This window comes from Haemaphysalis longicornis, unplaced genomic scaffold (assembly GCF_048455015.1).
Source record: "Haemaphysalis longicornis isolate Haplotype H1 unplaced genomic scaffold, Haemaphysalis longicornis Haplotype H1 scaffold_12, whole genome shotgun sequence".
Taxonomy (NCBI): domain Eukaryota; kingdom Metazoa; phylum Arthropoda; class Arachnida; order Ixodida; family Ixodidae; genus Haemaphysalis; species Haemaphysalis longicornis.
This window is the reverse complement of record NW_027526225.1, coordinates 8,451,727-8,471,992: the sequence shown is the minus strand read 5'-3', so window position 1 is coordinate 8,471,992 and position 20,266 is coordinate 8,451,727. Positions and strand designations below refer to the sequence as shown.

Here is a 20,266-nt window from a genome sequence, read left to right as displayed (position 1 = left end):
TGCCGTACACACCGCGCATTGACGCTCGAATCTTTCTGGTCGGAGCAGAGAGCTCGAGCGAACGGCTTTCCATACACGACACCGGCCAACTGGCATAAGCGATACTGCTACTGAAATTGAAAATACGGCACATACGTACCAGTCTGTATTCGTCCGTCGCGACGGGGCTGACGAGGCAGCGGTGCCGACGGCTGGGCGTTCGTCTGTTGTGGCTATCGCGGAGTGGTCGCTTTCCCGTCCACCGCGTATCCCACAACTCTTGCCGCTCGTGCACTTAGAAGCATTGAGCGTTCAAGTGGTGTGAGGTTGTTAAATGCAAGCCCGAGCTCCTCGGCGAGAGTTTTGTTCTCCGGATCAGGCGATTCCATGACTAGGGCTGCGGTTGCACTAGGTTTAGTATTTTTAAAATGGCCGCGGTCTCAGTCGACTCCCGCGTGTGGGTGCTATATGGAGTCGACATACTAAGTATCTGTTTCATGCACCGGCTCGTATGACGCCACTGTTCACGTGACGAAATGTGCAATTTTAGCGGGAGATTTAAAATTTTGGCTTAAATTGCCTTATTTCTCAGTGAATAAAGCATCATTTGCTTCTGGGAAAGCGCTTGGGGTACTATGAAACACCTAATCTTTCGAATAAAACAAACTTTTGTTTTCTCTTCATGGCTCCTTTAAGAACGGCACCGGTAGTTGCCGCTGTGCCTTATCACCGTAGCCGGATGTTTCTCCGCGCGGCGAAAGTAGGGCGTTACTGAGAATATTTTGAACATGGCGTGAGCCGTTCCCGTGATTTTTTGCACTTAATACGCTTATAAACGACTCCAGTGACGACAAATAGACTGCGTGAGACAAGGCAGACGATATCACGCATTCATAGCAAACCCCTTTCAAAACGCGCGCACTGACGTCACGGGTCCGGCGCTTTGGCGGAGTGACACACTACATGAGGTGGTGCCGTTCTTGAGTTGCAACCGAGTATAGTCGTCAACACGAGCGTAGCCTCCCTTTCTTGTCGGGCCCTTCGAGGCAGTCGTAGGCGTCACTACAATGGGGCCGTCGACATTGCATCGGATGCATCCCCCTGATTGCGGGTAACCAAAACACTCATATCGGGAAACCCCGATAGTACAGTAACGAAATGTATGGTTAAGTCTGAAAGTCAGGTAAACTTACAAGTTAGAAGTCGTAACTGTACTTCATTATTTATTTATTGTTTGTTAGTTATTGTTTATTCATTGCATCTCAAAAGCGATGTTTCTTTTAATGCCGTGGGTGCACCGGTAGGATGCCAAGACACAGAGAGAGAGAGACAACATACCTTTAGACTGCAGGCGTCTTGAGACATGCTCTTCAACACCCCCATCCAGCCACAGGAAGCGCTCAGCCGGAAGTTCCGGAAACACCCACACCCAACGGAACGTCCGCGGAACGTCACTCGCAGAAAACCGCGCAAGATGGACGTCGTCGCCAGCGCCTCGCAGCAGCGGCCGCGTGCGACGGCAGGCGGCGCTGGCGTCAAACCACGTGACCCGCAGGGCCGCGCCTCTGCCGCTGTAGCCTCGTCGCCGTCTCGTGCGACGACGGAGCGGGATCCACAGGCAGCACGGGCCGCTGTAGCCCACGACGACTGCGTCACCTTTTCTCGACTTGGCACTTGATCGACACGGAGGGCCTGCGGAGACGGGCACGGATCTAGTTAGAAGAAAAGTTCGATCACGCAAAGTAGCCCCGCGAGTGAACACTGCAGCCAGAGCTGATAAAGCGGCTGCCCATATATCGGCCAGCGCAGCGTAGCAGACTAGCAGTCGTTAACGCGACTGAAGTTGGTCGTTCTGGGAACGGCCAAAGGAACGAAGGAGCTCTAAAGCCAGAGGTTCTAGAATGCGGGTCCACAGATCTCGTGTGGTCCGCTAAGATATTTCTCTTTGTCTTAAAGGGGCCACGAAGACAAAATACAAGTTCGGTTCTTGGGAAAGCCTACCTTATCTCGATCGATAACAATGATGTCAGTTTCATCCGAAGCTAACGAATAAATAATGGAGATATTAAGGAAATTATGCGAAGCAGGGGCGGCTTTCTTGCCACTTTTCGGCAACTTTTCTATGTCGTCACAAGCCCCGGATACACGGACTCGACGAGGAAGGGTCGAGTCGACTGGCGGGTTCAGCTACATCGGCCCCTCCGGCGTTTATATGAATCCCGTCCAAAGAATCGAGGTGAGAGGAACGGAGAGGTTCCCGGAAAAGGAGCTATACCGCATTTTCACGATTCTAACGCGCACCCTCTTTTGCTAAAAGGCAGCCTTAATGTTTGTGCGCGCGTTACAATCGGGCTCAAAACCGAAATAGGCTTTAAAGCGGTCAGCAGCATTGCCATGCGGAACGGACACGAAGTCCCCCCAAAATCCAACTCAATCCAATGAAAACAATCCGCCAACACAATGTGAGTGAATTTCGGCGCACTAATTCCTCAATTCCTCAGCGCACTAATGCCTCATACCTTGGTCATCTGCTACACGTTTTTTTGAGCTGCTGCAATTAGCCCGTAACGTCTAGAATCATCAAGATCAAGGCACTTGAAATCGCAAACACCTTCAATGTTCCCCGCTATGACTTTATTTCCAGCAGCAGATGGATAAGCAATCTTATGAAGCACAGTCATTTTTGGCTTCCACAGCTGCATACGCCAAATAAAAATTACGCCCACCTCCCCTCGCGGGAACCCTGGTGTGATGCGACGCTGAGGGGGGTTCAAGCGCAAGCGGAGAGCAACCGCCGACCGAAAGGCCGCCGGATAGCGGCACACCGGTTATATGCGCAGCGCGCCCGAAGGAGAGGAGACCGTGGAGAGAGAGAGTACTGCACATGCGCAGCACCGCGCGCAGCGCTGCCCACCGGCGGAGTGAGAGCGCGCTGGGCCGCACACCCGCAGACGTTGAGAGAGAGTGTTCGCTCTCACCTGGGCACGCGCCGGCGCCAGTGCGTCTGCCGCGGCCATGACGCAACACAATCCAACACAATCCACTTTAATCCAAGCCAAGCCAATCCAATCCAATGCCCCTCGCGAGAGAGTGTTCGTCGCTATTGGAGAGGAGAGGGGGTGAGCGAAGGAGAGTGCGGACGCCGCCTCCGACGACGACGACGACGGACGCACGCAGGAAGGACAGGGCAGGGCCGCCGACAAGCGATGCTCTCAGCGTCGCACCTAAAATCTCCCTCTTCCAGGAACGTGGTGTCATGTCCTTTTCATCTCCGCAGTACCGTCAGTGTCAAATTATTTTTTTTTTTCGAATTTTCCTGAGCAAACTTAGCCGCGCCGCCCGCGTTACCATTGGGGGCGCGTTAGAACCGCGCCAATACGGTATTCTGCTCCCCGCTGCCCGCCGACACAGCCCGACGAACGAGCCAACCCACCGGTCCACTGGACTCGCCACGACGGCTCTCCGACCCAACCCGAAAAACCTCTTTCGACCTATTTCCACTCAACGCGCCTTCGTCGGGTCAATGTAAACGGGGCTACATAATCTCGTTTGTGCGATTAACGGTCGCCGACCTAAACCATCGGTAGGATACATAACTGGGGCGGTATTCTCGAGTTTTGTCCCTTTTGCGTCCCTTTCAAAAGTGTCCCTTTTAGCGAGCCCTGATTGGCTAAAAGCAAACAACCGGAAGTGACGTAACGCAAGCGCAACAAACCTACTGCCAACGCCCACTGCTTAACCGGAAGTACGTCACGATGGAAGGGACTCAAAAGGGACGTTTTCAAAAGGGACAGTTACGAGAATACCGCCCCTGGACGATTCGGCCTCTAGTTCAGTTTTATTTTATTGCATCACTTGAATGGTAACGTGCAGTTAACGCTTATAAAAATTGTTTTTTAGTGCTAGCCCATATGACGTCACTCATGCCCGTACACGTCACTGTAGCGCGAAATTTGAAAGTTTTCAATACCTTTGTGTTTTTTCAGTTAGAAAACGTCTTTTGTTGCTGGAATGGAGCTGAGTGAGGTACTGGAGCCTAGTTACTTCAAATTAAACAATGTCGTGCTTTGCCTATACGACCACTTTAAGGGTCAGCCAAGCTCTATATGAAACTCGTCTCCCTATTTTTCCCCATGGTGGTACTAGGTGGTACGGTGAAAATGTAGAAACTTAGGCGATATGCTTTGTGTCCTTTCTCATCGTGGGTCGCTTACTACGTCACAAACACGTGGCCACAGAGCTATAGGCCGCGGAAGACCCCGACGTTTCCTTTACTTTTGTGCCTTGGCTCCCCTCGCACTCGTATTCTTTCGCGCATGCGCACTCTATGCGATGGTTCTTTTTTTCCTCGCTTGCACGCAGACGGTTTCTTCTAGCCGTAGACAACTTCGCTGTAAAGTATGTAGGCTTGAAAATAGATGCAATTTTTATAGGGACACTCCCTGTTTATTTATTTATTTATTTATTTATTTATTTATTTATTTATTTATTTATTTATTTATTTATTTATTTGTTTGTTTGTTTTGTAGATACTGCAATCCGAAGACCAAGCAGTTTGAAAAAAAAAGATGTGCAAAAGAGTGAGTTAATTCAAAACAAAGCCCTGCGAAACGATGTGCAGGAGTTCATAATTGGAAAACGGCCATCAAGCGGGCAAAAGCTGGAAAAAAGAAGAGCCAGAAGACTAAAAAAAAGAAAGAGAAAAATTTACAAGGCAAGAAAAGCGCACACAACTGACAGCAGCAGCGGTGCAAATTTTAACGCGTTGCAATAACAAAACGTTGTTCAAAATCCGAGACATCACGCACCGAAAACTCATCTGCGGGCAACTTATGCGTGCAAGAAGCGTAATTATTCATAACCCGGGCTTTACAGTGAAATAAAACCTGTGAAGTATTTGCACAGCCAGCAGACTGCTTCGCCACTCTATTGCAGCATTCTTTGACGGTGCCGTGCGTTTAGATTTAACATGCTGTTTGCAACCGTGCGCGAGTATGACAGAGCGAATAGGCTCCAATACTCGTCGCAGTCGCTACAGCAGCACTCCGCTCTGGAAGCGGGTAGTAGGTCAAAACGTAGCCAGAAAAGTTCGCCTCGCGTAGGAAAGCACAAACCAGGAGCGAAAAAGAATGTTCAGGGGCTTGTTTGTTACCTGCCTACATAGCGCACTTCTGAAAGTTGGCTTCTTTGCGCAACGCTGAAGCTGTGCCAGAATGCCATACGCAACCAACGGCATGCATCAATCGAGCGAAATTGAACGCAAGGGCACGGCCGCTGTTTGTTTCAATCGAGCGGCCCTGGAAAGGACAACTTGCCTCGAGAATATTACATTGCTCAACATAGCTTCCACCTTCGCAGAAGTTATTTTCAGTGCGGACCCAACGCATTTATTATTAATAACCACGTTTCTACAATATGCACAAAAGGAAATGAGTGTAGGGTGGGCATTACTGCCCGGATGTGGCGGACTGGCGGGGCTTCGACCTCTGGAAGGTGCGCCTGGATATCATCATAATCAAGCTGCTTATGTCCACTGCGGGGACAGAGACTAAAATTGGGCCCATCTCCCCGCGAGGGGGACTCGAGTAAATGCGTCGCATAGGGGGTGGGTGTATTGCGTTAACGTTTAGTGTTTGGGGAGTTGGTGGTAGTGAATGCGTTGTATCAGCAGCTTCTTGACGTAGTTTGAATGAGTCAAGGATATAAGGCGCGTTCGTAGCCTCCCATTCTGTGTCGGCTTTGTGGCGCAGTGGGTAGAGCACCATGTACATTGCGTTCCGCCCGCAGGGTCTAGGGATCAAAACAAGGCGCCGGATAGTATTTTTTTATATAGTGTAGGGGGAGGGGTGCGGACAACGACGGTGCGGACTACGATGGACGTCAACGCGGGTGACATCGTGAGTTACTGAAATGCTCTGCATTTAAAACACATTTATTGTTTCCTAGTAAAGAGTCTTTAGGGTGGCCTCCTCATTCCAGGAGTCCATTGGCACGGGTCCCGTCTTTTGCCCTCTCCACCAACTTGCGCTGGACGTCGAGGGAAGAGCTGGCCAAGGCGCTCACCCAAAGCTCATAAGGGCGGAAGGAATTGGGTGGGTGAAGTGGGCTTCCTGTACAGCCGCCGACCATATGAAATAGTGTCCCGGATTCCCCACAGAAGCGGCACAAACGGGGATACACGGTGGGGGCTATGTAGTGGTATCTGCTCGGCTGGGGGTAAGTATTAGTGGACAAACTTCCATGCCCCTCCATCCGTTCCTGTCTTGCGATGCCCTAATCCACGCTTCGCATCCAAATTTTCGCATTTCATCCGTCCATCGAGTTAATAGTCTTTTTCTAGTTGCAGTCCCGTTTTTGGGTAGCCACTCTGTTACCCCGGTAGTCCACGTGTTGTCAGTGCTGTTCGTTAAATGAACGGCTCAGTTCCTCTTATCTTCAGCTATAATGACTTCCTCCCGAGTCTGTTCTCTGACACAAGGACTTAACCATCGACGGATGAGGTGAAGTTCCGGCAAATCCAGGGGCTGCGACCTGGGGTTCTATTTCAGAACATTAGTATTTGTGCAGGAATCGCAATAAAATTACAACAGGAAGCCCAATAAAATTGCAGGCTCGAATTTTAACAAAGTGCGGGTCTACGCACCGATGCTACGAACTCTTAAGAACCTCTAATTATTGTTTTGCTTCGTAGTCACGTGCCTCTACGTTATCTATATCGCTATGTAGCGCTATCCAGCAAGACCAGACCACAATCGTGTCGCGGGTGAAGACATCTGCAGTCCAATTACGCAAGCTAATCAGTTTATAATGAGCTCTCTTCGAAGAGCCATTGAAATATTTACCAGTCTTCTGGGGGGGGGGGGGGATTAGAAAACCTAGAACACAGAGTTAGAAAAGCAGCGTCTAGATCTCAGCTCACGGCACACAGCCGTGTATCGTAACGCACCAGCTCAGCTGCTTATAGCTCTGGTTCAAACATTTTACACGTCCTCATCAGTTTTCATTGTCTGCCATAATCGTTATTATTCGTCGAACTTTGAGAACCAATATGTGTCGGTATTCGCTCCCTTTGATTTTGTGCGCTTTCCTGAAAAGGCATAGAAAGTAACGGTTTTTCTCGCACATTTTATTTTTGCTAGAGAAACTGTACTTCGTAAATGCGTTCAGGAATACGTGGAACAAATCATAAACTTACAAGTTGGTCAATGTCGTAAATTGTATATAGGGGGCGTCAGAGGCAGCGACCACCGCCTAGAGATATCCCGGGATTCTTTTAGAGTTGTCGTTTGTTGCAGGACTCACAATTTTGTTTGTGAGGACAGCTTATGGTGCAGTTTCAGTTTAAAAAAAATCTAAAACAAAACTGTTGCACATTGCCCCGCACGAAGTTATGAAAACTCCAGCCACCAGAAACAGCACGTCATTCGCTTTTTTTTTTCGATTTTTTTTCTTGCTTGAAACATAGGCGCATTCTGGGAAAGCGGCGTTCCCTTTCTGTTTAGTACCTGGCGTGTTCATTGCTTGCAAAAAATCACACACAAAAATACGAGCGTACATTCACGCTCGATCTCTCCCGAAATAGGGCATTAAAGCAGTGACTCAAAAATGTTCACTTACCCAGACTTTAAAAATGCAGCATTGCTATTGAAGTCTTATTCCGTGTTGCAGTTTGCATTGTATCTAATTTCTGTGCCTACATCGATTTTCATTGTGTTTGCAGATCTCATCCTTAAAAAAAATCGGGAAGTTTTGCGATTCGCTGACAATGGCTTTTTGTGAGCCGACTCGATTTCCTCCTCCGAAAACAAACATTGCATCTTTTTTAACAGTGTTCTCTTGCAATGTAGTTTTAAAACATTGCGAATAAAAAGCATCAGGGAGTGAAGTCACTGAAAACTGTCCCAAAGGTCAATTTCCTTATTTTATTCTGTGTCTACAATTCCGACAGTCGTAGGCGCAACATAATTATTTCTGGCATGTGCGGAGATAAAAAAATCATAGCCGTTCCTCTGAATGTGAAAGCTGTCGGAAGTGCAGAGCAGTTGTTCGCCATAATGGGCTGTACCACCGTTATGCGCTCACTGCTACCACCCAATGCAATTCAAATTTCCCGCCTTTGCAGTGCTCGCGCACCCCCGCCTGAAACTGCGCAAGTGGGGGGCACGGCGCTCAGCCATAGCCCCGTGAGCCCGCAGTCGCGACCGACTGCGTCGCAGGCCAGGGTTATTTTAGTGCTTGCTTTAATTTCGTACGCTGGAGCTGTTTTGCGTCATTTCGAACACGCCATTTTTTTGTTGCGTGGCTGGAGCCTTTCTGCGTTATTTCGAACGCGCCATTTTTTTTTTTTTTTTTTGCGCGGCCGCTTTTTTCCCTTACTATGGTAAAGACCAACCCAACGAGCGTTCCTAACTAAATGAACGTGGGCGCTGCCGGTTAATTACGTATCTTTTGCCTCAAACGTACCTGCAGTTTTCTTCGCGCTAAACAACGGGGAGATGTATGACGCGCCAGCGGTTCACGAGGTCCGAACGCTTATGACTATATAAACCGCTTGGCTTTCGAAGCCTCTGGGGCACACCGCGAACGACAGCGTTTCCACGGGACGCCCTGTTGCTCTACTGGGAGGTTCCCGTTTGAACCCATTCCCATTTCACCCTTCCCGCTTGTTCCCTCCCGTTTCAACCCGGCGAAAAACGACCTTACCGTTTCGCCCTTTCCCACTTGGCCCGTTCCCGTATGAACCCGTTCCCATTTCAACCTTCCCGTTTGTTCCTTCCCATTTCAACCCGGGGCGAAAGAACCTTGCCGTTTCGTATTTTCCTATTTATTTAGCCCGTTCCCGGAATAACGCACCCAGTTTATGAAATGTTATAAAAACATTTTCATATTATTTTTCATTTATTTCCGTTTGTCGCTGCGATAGCATGCTCAGTACATCCAGAGTCCTTGATTGCTTTTCTAACCTGGGCTTCACTTTTTGAATCTACAGACGACGAAATTTGGTTACAATTCAAGTCATAACAATTAACAAATTTTTAAATTAACAATGCCTAACAAACAAATTAACAACTAACAAATTAATAAACAAATCTTTTAAATTAACAAACAAGTCTTTTAAATTAACAAACCAAAAAATGATAAAACCAAAAAGCCCAGAAAAGCGCCGCGGAAGCACAAATAAAAAATCGCAAAAACACCCTCGCTTTTAAAGAAATCGTATTTGGCGGACTAACACATTTAATCGTTATATTAGCGCAAGTGTAGATCAATGTCGAAAAGAAACAGATGAAAACTATAAAAGATAAAAAGATGTATAAAAATAAAGTAACCCTATGTATCTGGATACATATGCCACATCTGGCTAATAAGAAATCGCAGTCATGAGAAACGGCGAAAATTATAAACTTAGCTTTGCGTTTTATTGATTCTGTTTATTCCCACCACTCTAGCGTACTCAATTTGCATAATAGGGCAAACCTTCAAAAACCCAAGCAGTGCAGGGTCGTCTCTAGCCTAAATTTTCTTTACTACAGAAACTTAAAATTGTCGCGGGAATACTACCTCCAAGGGCCTTTCAGACGTTCAGCCAGAAGACATCATAGTAAGACTATTAGGCAGCCAATCAGCTGAATTACTATTCGAAAGTTATCTTCGTTTTATCGTGCAATTTCTTACTGGAATACGTTAACTGAACGAACAGTGAACTCGGTATTGTTAGAAAAATTTTCCCCACGTATTGTAAATATGTGTTCTGGTTGAATCGTCGTATTTTAAAATTGGAATACATTACGAATGGATATCCTTGTTCGGACCCCTTTGCGTCTTTTACATATTTATGTCTTTTACTTATTTGTGTGGGGCGTTTTTAAACTACGCCAACCAATACTGATGTGCTTTTATGTTCACTTCTGCATGAGCCCGACCAGGACGTAAAGTATCAGTAAATAAATAAAAATATCTGCCCATTACTCACGTAGGAAAGGCATTTGTAGCCAATTATCAGATTTCTGCACATCTTTTTGCCTTTTTTTAAAGTCTCTCCTACGGACATCTTTGATTTATAGATCTCTCGAACCCGAAGACAAAGCTACGCTCCAAACAATTAGCATAAGAGCGGCTGATAAATAAATTTCAGCCGCACGTACGTACGAACACCAACTGCAGAAAAATCCAATGCGTGCATTCCTCAAGATATTGGGTATCTTTATAGTACACTTTCGCCGCTACAAATTTTGTGTCAAGAGGGCAGTATCGACCTAAGGCATTCCGAAACTTTTATCGGCCGGAAATACCGGTCGATTCCGGAAAATTTGGTGCATACAAGTTTTTAGTGCATGACCCGTTGCTTGTAAGCACATTTTGGGGAACAGTTTCGAAGACGGTAACGCATATTTTCAGAAATTCAAATGGTTTGCAACAATGCGGGTTCAAATGAGAAGGGCGCTTTGGGAGCGGGTTGTAACGGGAAGGGCGTTTTGGGAACGGGCTGAAACAGGAAGCGCCCAAACGGGAAGGTCGTTTCGGGAACGAGCGCACACGGGACGGGTCAAGCGGGAAGGGCGTTTCGGGAATGGGTTCAAACGGGAAGGGGTCAAACGGGAATGGGTTCTTTCGGGCTACACCCGCTCTACTAGGCTCCAGCGAGCGAGCTACGACGACAAGGTGAGCACTTAAAGTGCTCTGCACTTGAAAGGACGTATAGCCGAGGACGCACGACGACTATGCCCTTCTGCCACCGGCGTCAAACGTGTCCATGTGGCAGAAGCAGGACCCAAGTGCGTTCTCTCCCATCCGAATACTTTTGTCAAAACTGCGCCAGCATAACCCGCGAAACCGAAACGCAAACACCGTGGAGGATACCAAAGCAACAGACCGGGAATGTTAACCTGCAGCTTACCCACCCACGAAACGTCCTCGATCGCACCCAACCTCCTGGAAAAAAATTGCTGTGTTCCAGCTCAGTTAAAGGTGACTAGTATTTCCCGGTTTCTAACAGCTGAGCTGCTGAGTTGAGCCTTTTCGTCCGTCTGCTGTATGTAGAGCGTTACGCAGCAGTAGGAGCAGGTTTCAAGACCCACCGATAGTACCTGACGTCTATGACAACTGCAAAGCTCTGGAAGTATCCCCCATACAGAACTCAGCGCTAAACACCACTGGCGAGAAATTCAAATACAGTTGAACCTCCTTTTTAACAAAATTTGATATAGCGAATCATCGGCTATAGCGATCTAAATACAGAATTTGGTTGGTCACGCTTTATTTCGATGACACTTATTCTTTTATAACGAAACTGAAACCGCGAGCCGCGCGCGATATCGGATATAACGAGGAACTATTTGACCAGAAGGATAAGAAGCTACTTGGAAAATCCTCCCGTATTCCTAAACTGCAGAACTATAAAGGCCCTTTTGTTCATGGACACTGTGGAAAACTTCATCCTGCTCAGTGCTGTGAGTATCCAACAGACGAAGATCACATCCTTCATTAATAAATAAGGACGCCGTCCTGTTTTGTCAAGTGAACTCTGTTCTCGTGTAATTTCAGCTCAAAATGCAACAAGGACAAAGGTAACGGTTACCCCATGTATTCTGGGTTCGAAGCCTCAAAAAATGAATTTTTGTATCAAGTATTTTTGCGCGAGCCAGATCGTCGATTTGTGATCACTGATTTTTACCTCTACTGTTTTTTTTTTCTTTTCTTGAGGCGCGCCCTCCCTACACCTGCTCGTGGGCTCCTGTCTCCTCGCCACTTTTTCTCACACTTCTTGGACCAGCATTTTCCCCCTCTCCACTTCGCCGAGCGCAGTTTTCCGTTAACGATCCGCACGGACAGATCTCAAGCTTAAAGAGCTCCGCTGCTAAAGAGAACATTCATTACTGCAAGGCCGGCAACAGCAATACCAAATCGTCTCTTTCAATGAGGTTTTTGAACCGAACCTTCCATTTGCCAGCCGCCGACGAGCGCCGCATTTATGATCCTCAGAGTTGGCCACACGGCTGAGTTGCAACCAGCAATTACTGGTTCTACCTGGCGTGCTTATCATTCAGCCCATTCGACGAAACGGCGCACGAAACTCACGTGCTACCTTTTCATAAACTTCGCGGGTCGTTTCCCATTTCCCATCTCCCAAATATTGCCTTCTTTATCGAGTGTTCATTTACAGCCTCGTCTGTACACCCCAGCCTCCCACCAACAACGCGAAAAAAACGGTAAATATCGATATTTGCCACGTGGCGTACTCGAGTGCCAATTTTTATCCGCCGCGTGCAGGGAGGTACCCCAGAATATAACGACGGAATCAGTCGCCGACGCATCACAAATTACCGGAACTTAGTGGCATCACGTCACCCAATTCCATACGATAATAGTATCCTGGTTCATCTTTTCTTTGCTACGGGCTGTGGACATATACCTTTTACGGCTATAACATCCCCCCTCCTCCACCTTCAGCGCGAAATTGAGTAGTAGTAAGCAGGATCGAGTGGCGGGCTGCGGGTGAAAGGGGCCGATAAAACAAAATAAAAGTGTGGTTCATTAGAAAGAAAGTTTGTTCCGATAACAATGATACCAATTTTATTGCAAACTTGTAACGAATAACTGAGATATTAAAGAAAGCATGTGAAGCAGTGGAGACTCCCCAGAACCTATCCGGCAACTTTTATATGAGAGAGAGAGAGAGAGAGAAAAGGTAAAGGAAAGGCATGAATGTTAACCAGGCTACGGCCTAGTATGCTATCCTACACGGGGGAAAGGGGAACAATGAGGAAAATGCGGTTGATTCCTCTGTCATAGGAATCGGTAAAACACGAAAGTGAAGTGTGCAGCGAAATCTGCAGCTGAGCATGATTTGCGGGTCAGCGGCTGTCATGTGGGTGTGCTTGGCGAGCGATGTCCTGCTGGCGGGTCGTTCCGTCAAAGGTGTACTGACGTCATTTTTATGACGGATATGACATCAGTGAAATCTTGGTGTATGCCGGCATAAAACAATTTCGTGTTAAACTATAAAACCCGAATACGAACAACCCGAAGTATAACGTACTCTTTAGTACTAAAGGTTGCTTCTCCGGAAGAGGGCCCTGTGTGCAGGGGTGCACCCTTTACAGGCCGCATGCTTCGTTGTACTGGCGTCATTTCCGTGACGGAAATGACGTCACTCAAATGTTTGTGTATCTCAGAATAAAACACTTTCGTGTTAAAAAGAGGAAAACAGAAAAAGAAGGGGAAAGGTACAGAGATAGCGCAAAGTGGTGTGCTCAGCGGTAGTACACTATACACAAAAAGTTCAGTGAGCTCATATAGGGTAGTCTTCTGTGCAATTCCGTGGTTTGTGGAAAACACAGGAGCGCTTTTGTCGCCTTGTCCGTAGATGACGGAGAAGGCCAGTGGCCCAGGATTTTCTTCTCAGTGAACGGGCCCCGAGAGTCTAGCTTCCGTAGAGTTGAAGAGAGTTGGCTTCTTTCCGATGAAAAACGTGGACACTCGCATTGGACATGACGTTACAGTATCTTGTATATTGGGTGATTCGGGGCCGCCCACCTAAAGCACTGTACTAAGGCACATACCTGGACGACTGTAGTGGGACCTCTGGTTCCGTTTGATCGCAGCACTTGCATGCTAATGTGCAGTCAATTCTGAAAATTGTGTTTAGTGCTGGCCCATAAAACGTCACTCCTGCCCATAACACGTCGCCGTAGCGCGAAATTTAAAGTTTTTCAATATTTCAATCGCAGAATCAGCAGCAGCTGTGGGAGAAGCAACATGTAAGAAACAAACTGAAAGACTAACTAAGAAAACGAAGGGACTAATTGCCAAACGTAAGAACATGAAAGTGTCAAGTACGGCAGATCAGATTGAATTAGCCGAGGTGTAGAAACTGATTAACAGAAGTAAAACAAACTACATTCGTGCTTAATACATGACGGTGATTGAGGAAACGCTGCAAATAGGCAAAAGCTTGAACGCAGCTAAGAGAACGCTAGCCATCGGCAAAGACAGGATGTACACACTCAGAGACGAGTAGAGTAACATTAAGCACAACTTGGACGAGATAATAAAGGCAGCACAACGATTCTACACCAGGCGGTATGCCAGCGACGTTAGATCAGGTAAAACAAGTGAAAGTACAAGCTCAACTTGCGAAGGAAGGAAGGAAGGAAGGAAGGAAGGAAGGAAGGAAGGAAGGAAGGAAGGAAGGAAGGAAGGAAGGAAGGAAGGTTCACTAACTCGCCCAAATCACAGCCCTCTACAACAACATTAGCTCTGCCTCCTCTGTGTCTCGTCTGTTCGCGCTGTTGCACCACTACGAATTTGTACCAACTGGCCCAATGGTCGGCACGTATGAACAAAAGCATGCCAGCTGTGTATTCAAGAGGTGAATTATGATTACCTGCAGTTAGTTTATGAGTAATAAGAGGCTGATAGCAGCTATTAGCAAAGTGGATTAAGGCTAAACGAAGGTAGACTCAAATGGGCTAAGGCGAATTGAGATGAACTAAGAATGATTAGGGTTAATAAAGATGGTTAAATGATTGATTTGGGATTTATAGTACTGATTCATCAATCATTACCAATGTCAGTGTTAGTTACACATATTGTATAGTTTTCTAAGGCTATGTGCCGTGAGCTGCATCTTTTATGTGGGTCGGTGATGATGTGTGATGCTCATTTATAGATACTTAGTTGTGGTTTGCATGTTACTTATGGTTTCGCGCTTACTTTTTGGCACCTTTCACGCATTTACTTGTTGTATGTGTTAAAACTTGTACTAATTCCGTTGTTAGCCCCATTACTCAATGCCCTAGCCAAGAGCCTGCAAGGTATCTGTAAATAAATAAATAAATGAATAAATAAATAAATAAATAAATAAATAAATAAATAAATAAATAAATAAATAAATAAATAGTGAGATGAATTACAAATGCGGATTGCGGTGAATTTTGATCTGTGAGGGCTGTTAGAATAAATTAGAACGAATTATGAGGAAATTAATGTGGAAAAGGGCATACTAATGTGAATTAAAATGGATTAACGTAGATGAGGATATGAGATGAATTAAGGACGGTGAAATAGAGTGTTGCGTTGACGGGTGGACGCGTATATAAAAGGTACCCGTCGCAATGGTACATCTTGCCATTTAATGCACGTAAGGTGACTTAAATGTGTAGGTGGCCGATGAGGTGGTGTGGCCGAGCCCACGTTTGTTGAGGTTGCGCTGGCCGTGCCATGGTCGGGACGAGGCGAGTAGAACCGGGGTGCCGCTCCAGACCGGGTGCCGGGTGCAGAGTGTCTTCCGTGCCAGCTGGCCAATTTGCTGATGATGATGGTGGCGCTGAAGAAGATGATGATGGTGGCGCTACAGGGCTCCTCGCCTAGCGCGGAGCGCGATAGAAAAACTGAGCTGGGTGTTGTTTTGTGCAGTACTGTACGTTAAGGGTGGGGGGGTGGGGGGCGGTAGGAGAAGCACGTATCGAAGTTCACGGGCACATGTAATGTTTGTCCTTAGCCAGAGCGAGCCCGTTGGCAGTCAGTGGTCTAGTGGCAGGGGTTGAGTAAATGGCATGGTCCTGGGCGTCGGCGAGGTAGCGTCCGGGTAAGGGCCAACCTCTGGTGGTCGAGGCTGGGAGTGCGGCTGCGGACGCGTTGCGGGGTGCGAAGCGGCTGCTGAAATTGATGGTGGAGCGAACGGCAGGCGTAACTCGAAGGACAGCGACAAGGTGAAGCGTGGTGCAGCAGAATGACGACCGGAGTGCGGCCTGCTTTCGCAACAGCGGTGGAAGGCGGCAGGGCGGAGCTTTGCAATGATGAGCTGCGCTTGAACTCCAATGACGTTGGATCCCCATCCTGCAAGATGGTTTCGTCTGTTCGATTTGTAGACAGGTGGCTGAGCTTCGGTTACTGCATCTACCTAACACTGTCCTAGAGCAGGGAATCGGTGGACGTCTGGGCACCAGCTTTTGATGCGTCTCTTGATTGCATGGGGTCATGGGATATTTGTTTCGGCGACAGTTGTTGGAAGGGGCGCCCGCAATCTTCGCTCCGGTATCGCCATCGTAGCCAGGGTGTGATGATTGTCAATAGCAAGCTGATGTGCTTCCAAGGTAGCTTCGACTCCCAGAGTCCTCGATCTGTCATTGGCTGCTGTAGGCTGTTCCACCTGAGGCGAGGAAGACGGCTGTCGTACACCGGGAGTACAGCGCTCATAAAGATCGCTCTCAATCGTGCCGTGCAGAGCAGTTTCGCAGCCACGAGCGGCAAAGCAGTCGACACTTGCTGGGGTCGGTGAAGCCGACGCAACAACCTGTGGCGCTGCGGCATCGTTTTGCGCAGATTCCACTAAGCTAAAGGTCGACTCTGTAGTGCTGCAAGCCGTAGCCGGCGATGGAGTTTCCTGGCAAGGCGAGACTGGACACTGCGGCGAAGTTGTATGCACAGTTGGCGTTGGAAGGTGTGGTGGTGTAGAGGATGGCGTCGGCATGGGCGTAGCGGAGGTAAGCGTGTCATCACAACCATCGCTGTAGTATTGAAATATACTGTCTGAGACGCCATAGTGCTTAAGAACAGCCTTCTTCAAGTGGTCGTAGGTCTGTGGCCCAGGTGGTGGGAGCCGGAGCTGCGCGAGGAGCCTGTCAGGTAGCTGTGTCGCTGCGAGGTGGTAGCGCAGCGGTTGGCTCCTTACGCTGTTGAGGAAGAATTGGCTCTCGAGCTGAACAAACCATATGTCGCAGCAAGGGGTGTAGAAGTCCGGAAGACCGCTGAGGTCTGGGAGCTCGGGATACGCGCCCATGATCGCAGACCCGTCACCTAGTGAGGGTTCGGGTACATGGGCCGAGGGTGGTTTCGGATGAGGACTGGTGGTAGTCACGGCTGCAGGTTCTGTTGGGATTGTCGTCTGCCGGGTTTTCATGCCGTAGTGGTTGAGGACAGTGTCTTTTAAGTCGTCATACGCACTTAGGCCTGGGGTCGGCAGCTGGATCTGCTCAATGAGGTCAGCAGGTAGCTTCTGTAATGTCATGAGGTACCTTATTTCCGGGGACCAGATGTCATTTACATAAAAATGGCTCTCCAGGATGACGAACCATGCAGCGTGGTTTGTGATGGAGTCAAACGGAATCAGCAAGGGAAGGTCTGGGAGGGCGGGGAACGTTCTTCGCGTGCCGTCGTCCACGTTGTGGCAGGAGAAGCAGCGTTGCGAAACCATGGCGAAGCCGCTTGTCCGGGTCACCAAATTGTAGGTGGCCGATGAGGCGGTGTGGCCGAGCCCACGTTTGTTGAAGTTGCGCTGGCCGTGCCATGGTCAGGACGAGGCGAGTAGAACCGGGGTGCCGCTCCAGACCGGGTGCCGGGTGCAGAGTGTCTTCCGTGCCAGCTGGCCAATCTGCTGATGATGATGGTGGCGCTACAAATGTTTCGAAGTTTTTAAGTGCAGAGCACTTTACGGGCTCGCCTAATCGTCGTAGCTCGTTCGCTGTCACAATGTGAAGCGACTGCCAGGATCAGGTGTGAAAAGAGAATTTATTATAAAACCACATATCAGCAGGCAGCGACTAGTGGCAACAGCGCTGCCCGAAAAACACACACACACACACAAAAAAAACAATCAGTTTCCAAGTGCTCCGGGCAGCCTACACTATGCACAACAATTCTCTATGGTGTTGAAACAATTACGCTGCTCTCAAATCAATGCACAAAAAGTTCACATGTGTTCAAATAAAGAGTTCAGAAACTCGTTGAAAGTCAGTACAGCAAAATAGTGATGCTCAGGATGTTATTCCTGACCGCTATGAAACGCGTGGGCCAGCGTAACAGGAAGGCTTCTTCACCTAGAACTGCCAACTAATTGTCTAAGTGATTGAAGGATTGACCGCACACGCCACAGCAATGGAAACATCGCCTGTTGCGGTCGGGCGCGAAGACACGCGGCACCACGACACGCGGCACCACAGCGCTCGTCCTGTGTACCTCAGCTATAGTCCGTGTTTTTGTTGCGCTGTTTAGTAATGATGGATAACCAACTCGCCCAATACTGCACTTTGCTTGACCACGATTTCGCCATAATACAAATGCACCAGCACACATCAGGAAGTTCACCAACGTGTCATTTGAACGTGTGCTCATTCTAAGTGTAAGACCAAACAACCTGCTTAGCACAGTCCAAAACGTTACTGCTACACGACACTGAAACAAGGCATGTTCCAATGTTTCAGTGTGCCCGCAGTGCGGGCACCGTTTGGAACGCACGATGCCGAATCTCGCCAGACGGTCACACGTGGGAAGAACTTGCCAGCCACGCAACCATCCGAAATCCCTAACATCAGAAGGAAGCTCCGTCGAAGTCAGCTGATGCCAACGGACACCGCGTGATCTTGCTGTCTGCTGATTATCTAATTGGTTTATTGCCAATTTTTCGCACAATTCGCTTGCTGTACTTTCCCTAAAATTTAGGCTTGGCAAGGTAGACTGGACGTTTCTCAGTGTTTTGACAACATAGGCATAAAATGGCGGTGACTGCTCAGCAGAGGGACCGGCAACGCGTTCGTCATAAAACATTGAGCGGTAAGTTCCCAGAAAGTACTACAGCAGTGCCCTCCCTGGGTACTCAGTTGAGTCCACAAGGTCGAACACTGCGCGTACGGCCAGCACGCTACACATGGTTTGCAAGCAAGGTAGACTGAAACCACCCATTGACTTGGGCAGTCTCAACAGCGCACACGACACTGTTTCTGTCTTGCCCGCCCAAAAGAACGACCCAAACTTTGTGGCGAGCTGACGGGTGAAATGGCGCGACGGTTTCGCTACGTGTGCTACATAAAAAAGCGCCGCCGAGACGGACGGCTTAATTATGTAGTTGCGCTCTGCGAGGGAAAGTCTGAACTTTGAAGCAACCGCAAGACGCTGCTCCGCTGTCTCGAGGAGGTGCTTCCACGTACTACGCGCCACTTCACCCGAGGAATGGAAAACCACACCTAGTACTCGAACACCCGTAACCCATTCTACGTCGCCCGCCAGGCTAGATGCAAATGTGCCGAAGCGCACCGCCATACTTTTGCCCCTGTTCAGTCGAGCTCCAGACAGCTCACCGTACTCCTGAAATAGCCGCATAAACGCTCGGTAGCTGTCCTCGTCCCGAATGAACAGGGACACGTCGTCCGCATACGCGGGGACTTGGCCTATGCCTGGCAACGGAAAGCCGCGGATGGCAGTGCTTGCATCAACACGGCGCAGCAGTGGGTCGAGACAAATGACAAAAAGCAAAGGTGACAAAGGGCAGCCCTGCCTTATCCTACGGGTGACAGATAACGGACTACTTAAAAGCCCGTTGACAAGCATTCGAACGCTGACGTCCGAGTACAACAGCTCCAGCATAGCGACAAAGTCTGGCGGAAAGCCGTATTGGCGCAAAACTCCCAGCAAGTATCGGTGCTCCACTCTGTCAAAAGATTTCGCTTGATCGAGAGAGATGAAGCACCCAGAAGCGCTAATCTTTGTCGCGTAACTGAACAAATCGCGCGTCAATGCCAGTGACGAGAAAATTGTGCGACCTGGTATACGCTGCACGTTTGCGCTTGGCTTATGATATCGGGCAAAACGGTACTGGTGCGTCTGGCCAAAATGGATGCTACAATCTTGTAGTCAGTGTTCAGTAGTGTAATTGGTCGATACGCCTGGGGCTGCGTAGGATCCCCGCCTGGTTTTGCGATCAAGATGACACGGCCTTCACGGAAGGAGTCAGGTCGCACTCCGCGCTGAAGAAAGCCGTTCACCATGTCGAGGAGTGCACCCCGAATGGCCGGAAAAAACTTCTTGTAAAATCCAGCAGGGATACCGTCAGGCCCAGGCGCCGACGCACCGTTCAATCTTTTAACACACTGACTCAACTCGTCGGCATCCACAGGAGCACACAGCAACTCAACCAGGTGATCTGACACGCATGGCAGCACCCCACAAAATGCGCTAAGCTTGTCCTCGAATTCCTCTGCATCCCAAGACACGCTCTCGGACGAGAAAAGGGTGGCAAAATGTCTCACGAATACCTCGGCTATGTCTTCAACCCTCGTGCTAACCGAACCATCGGCGAGTGTAACTTGTGGAACAGCGGCTAACCCAACCTCGTCAAGCGAGCCAGCTCGAATATGCCGGAGTACGGAGGGGTCCGATACAGGCCTGCCCAAGGTCTGCGCACGGCTCGCCGCTTGTGATGACTGCCGTAAGAGGGACTCGTAGCGTATTTTCAGCAGGTTGACATAGTCCCGCATCGCGAAGGTTAAGGTACCCCCTCTCTGTACGATGC

The 20,266-nt window shown here is 48.6% G+C and overlaps 1 long non-coding RNA gene across 1 annotated transcript in view; it reads right to left on the bottom strand.

Annotated features, from left to right (window-relative positions):
• Positions 1 to 1,327: 1,327 nt before the first annotated feature.
• Positions 1,328 to 20,266, bottom strand: part of LOC144161859 (uncharacterized) — a 202,382-nt gene continuing 183,443 nt past the window's right edge. The window contains exon 3 of the long non-coding RNA XR_013320506.1: positions 1,328 to 1,671. This is a non-coding gene — a long non-coding RNA (uncharacterized LOC144161859). The remainder of the gene's footprint in view (positions 1,672 to 20,266) is intronic.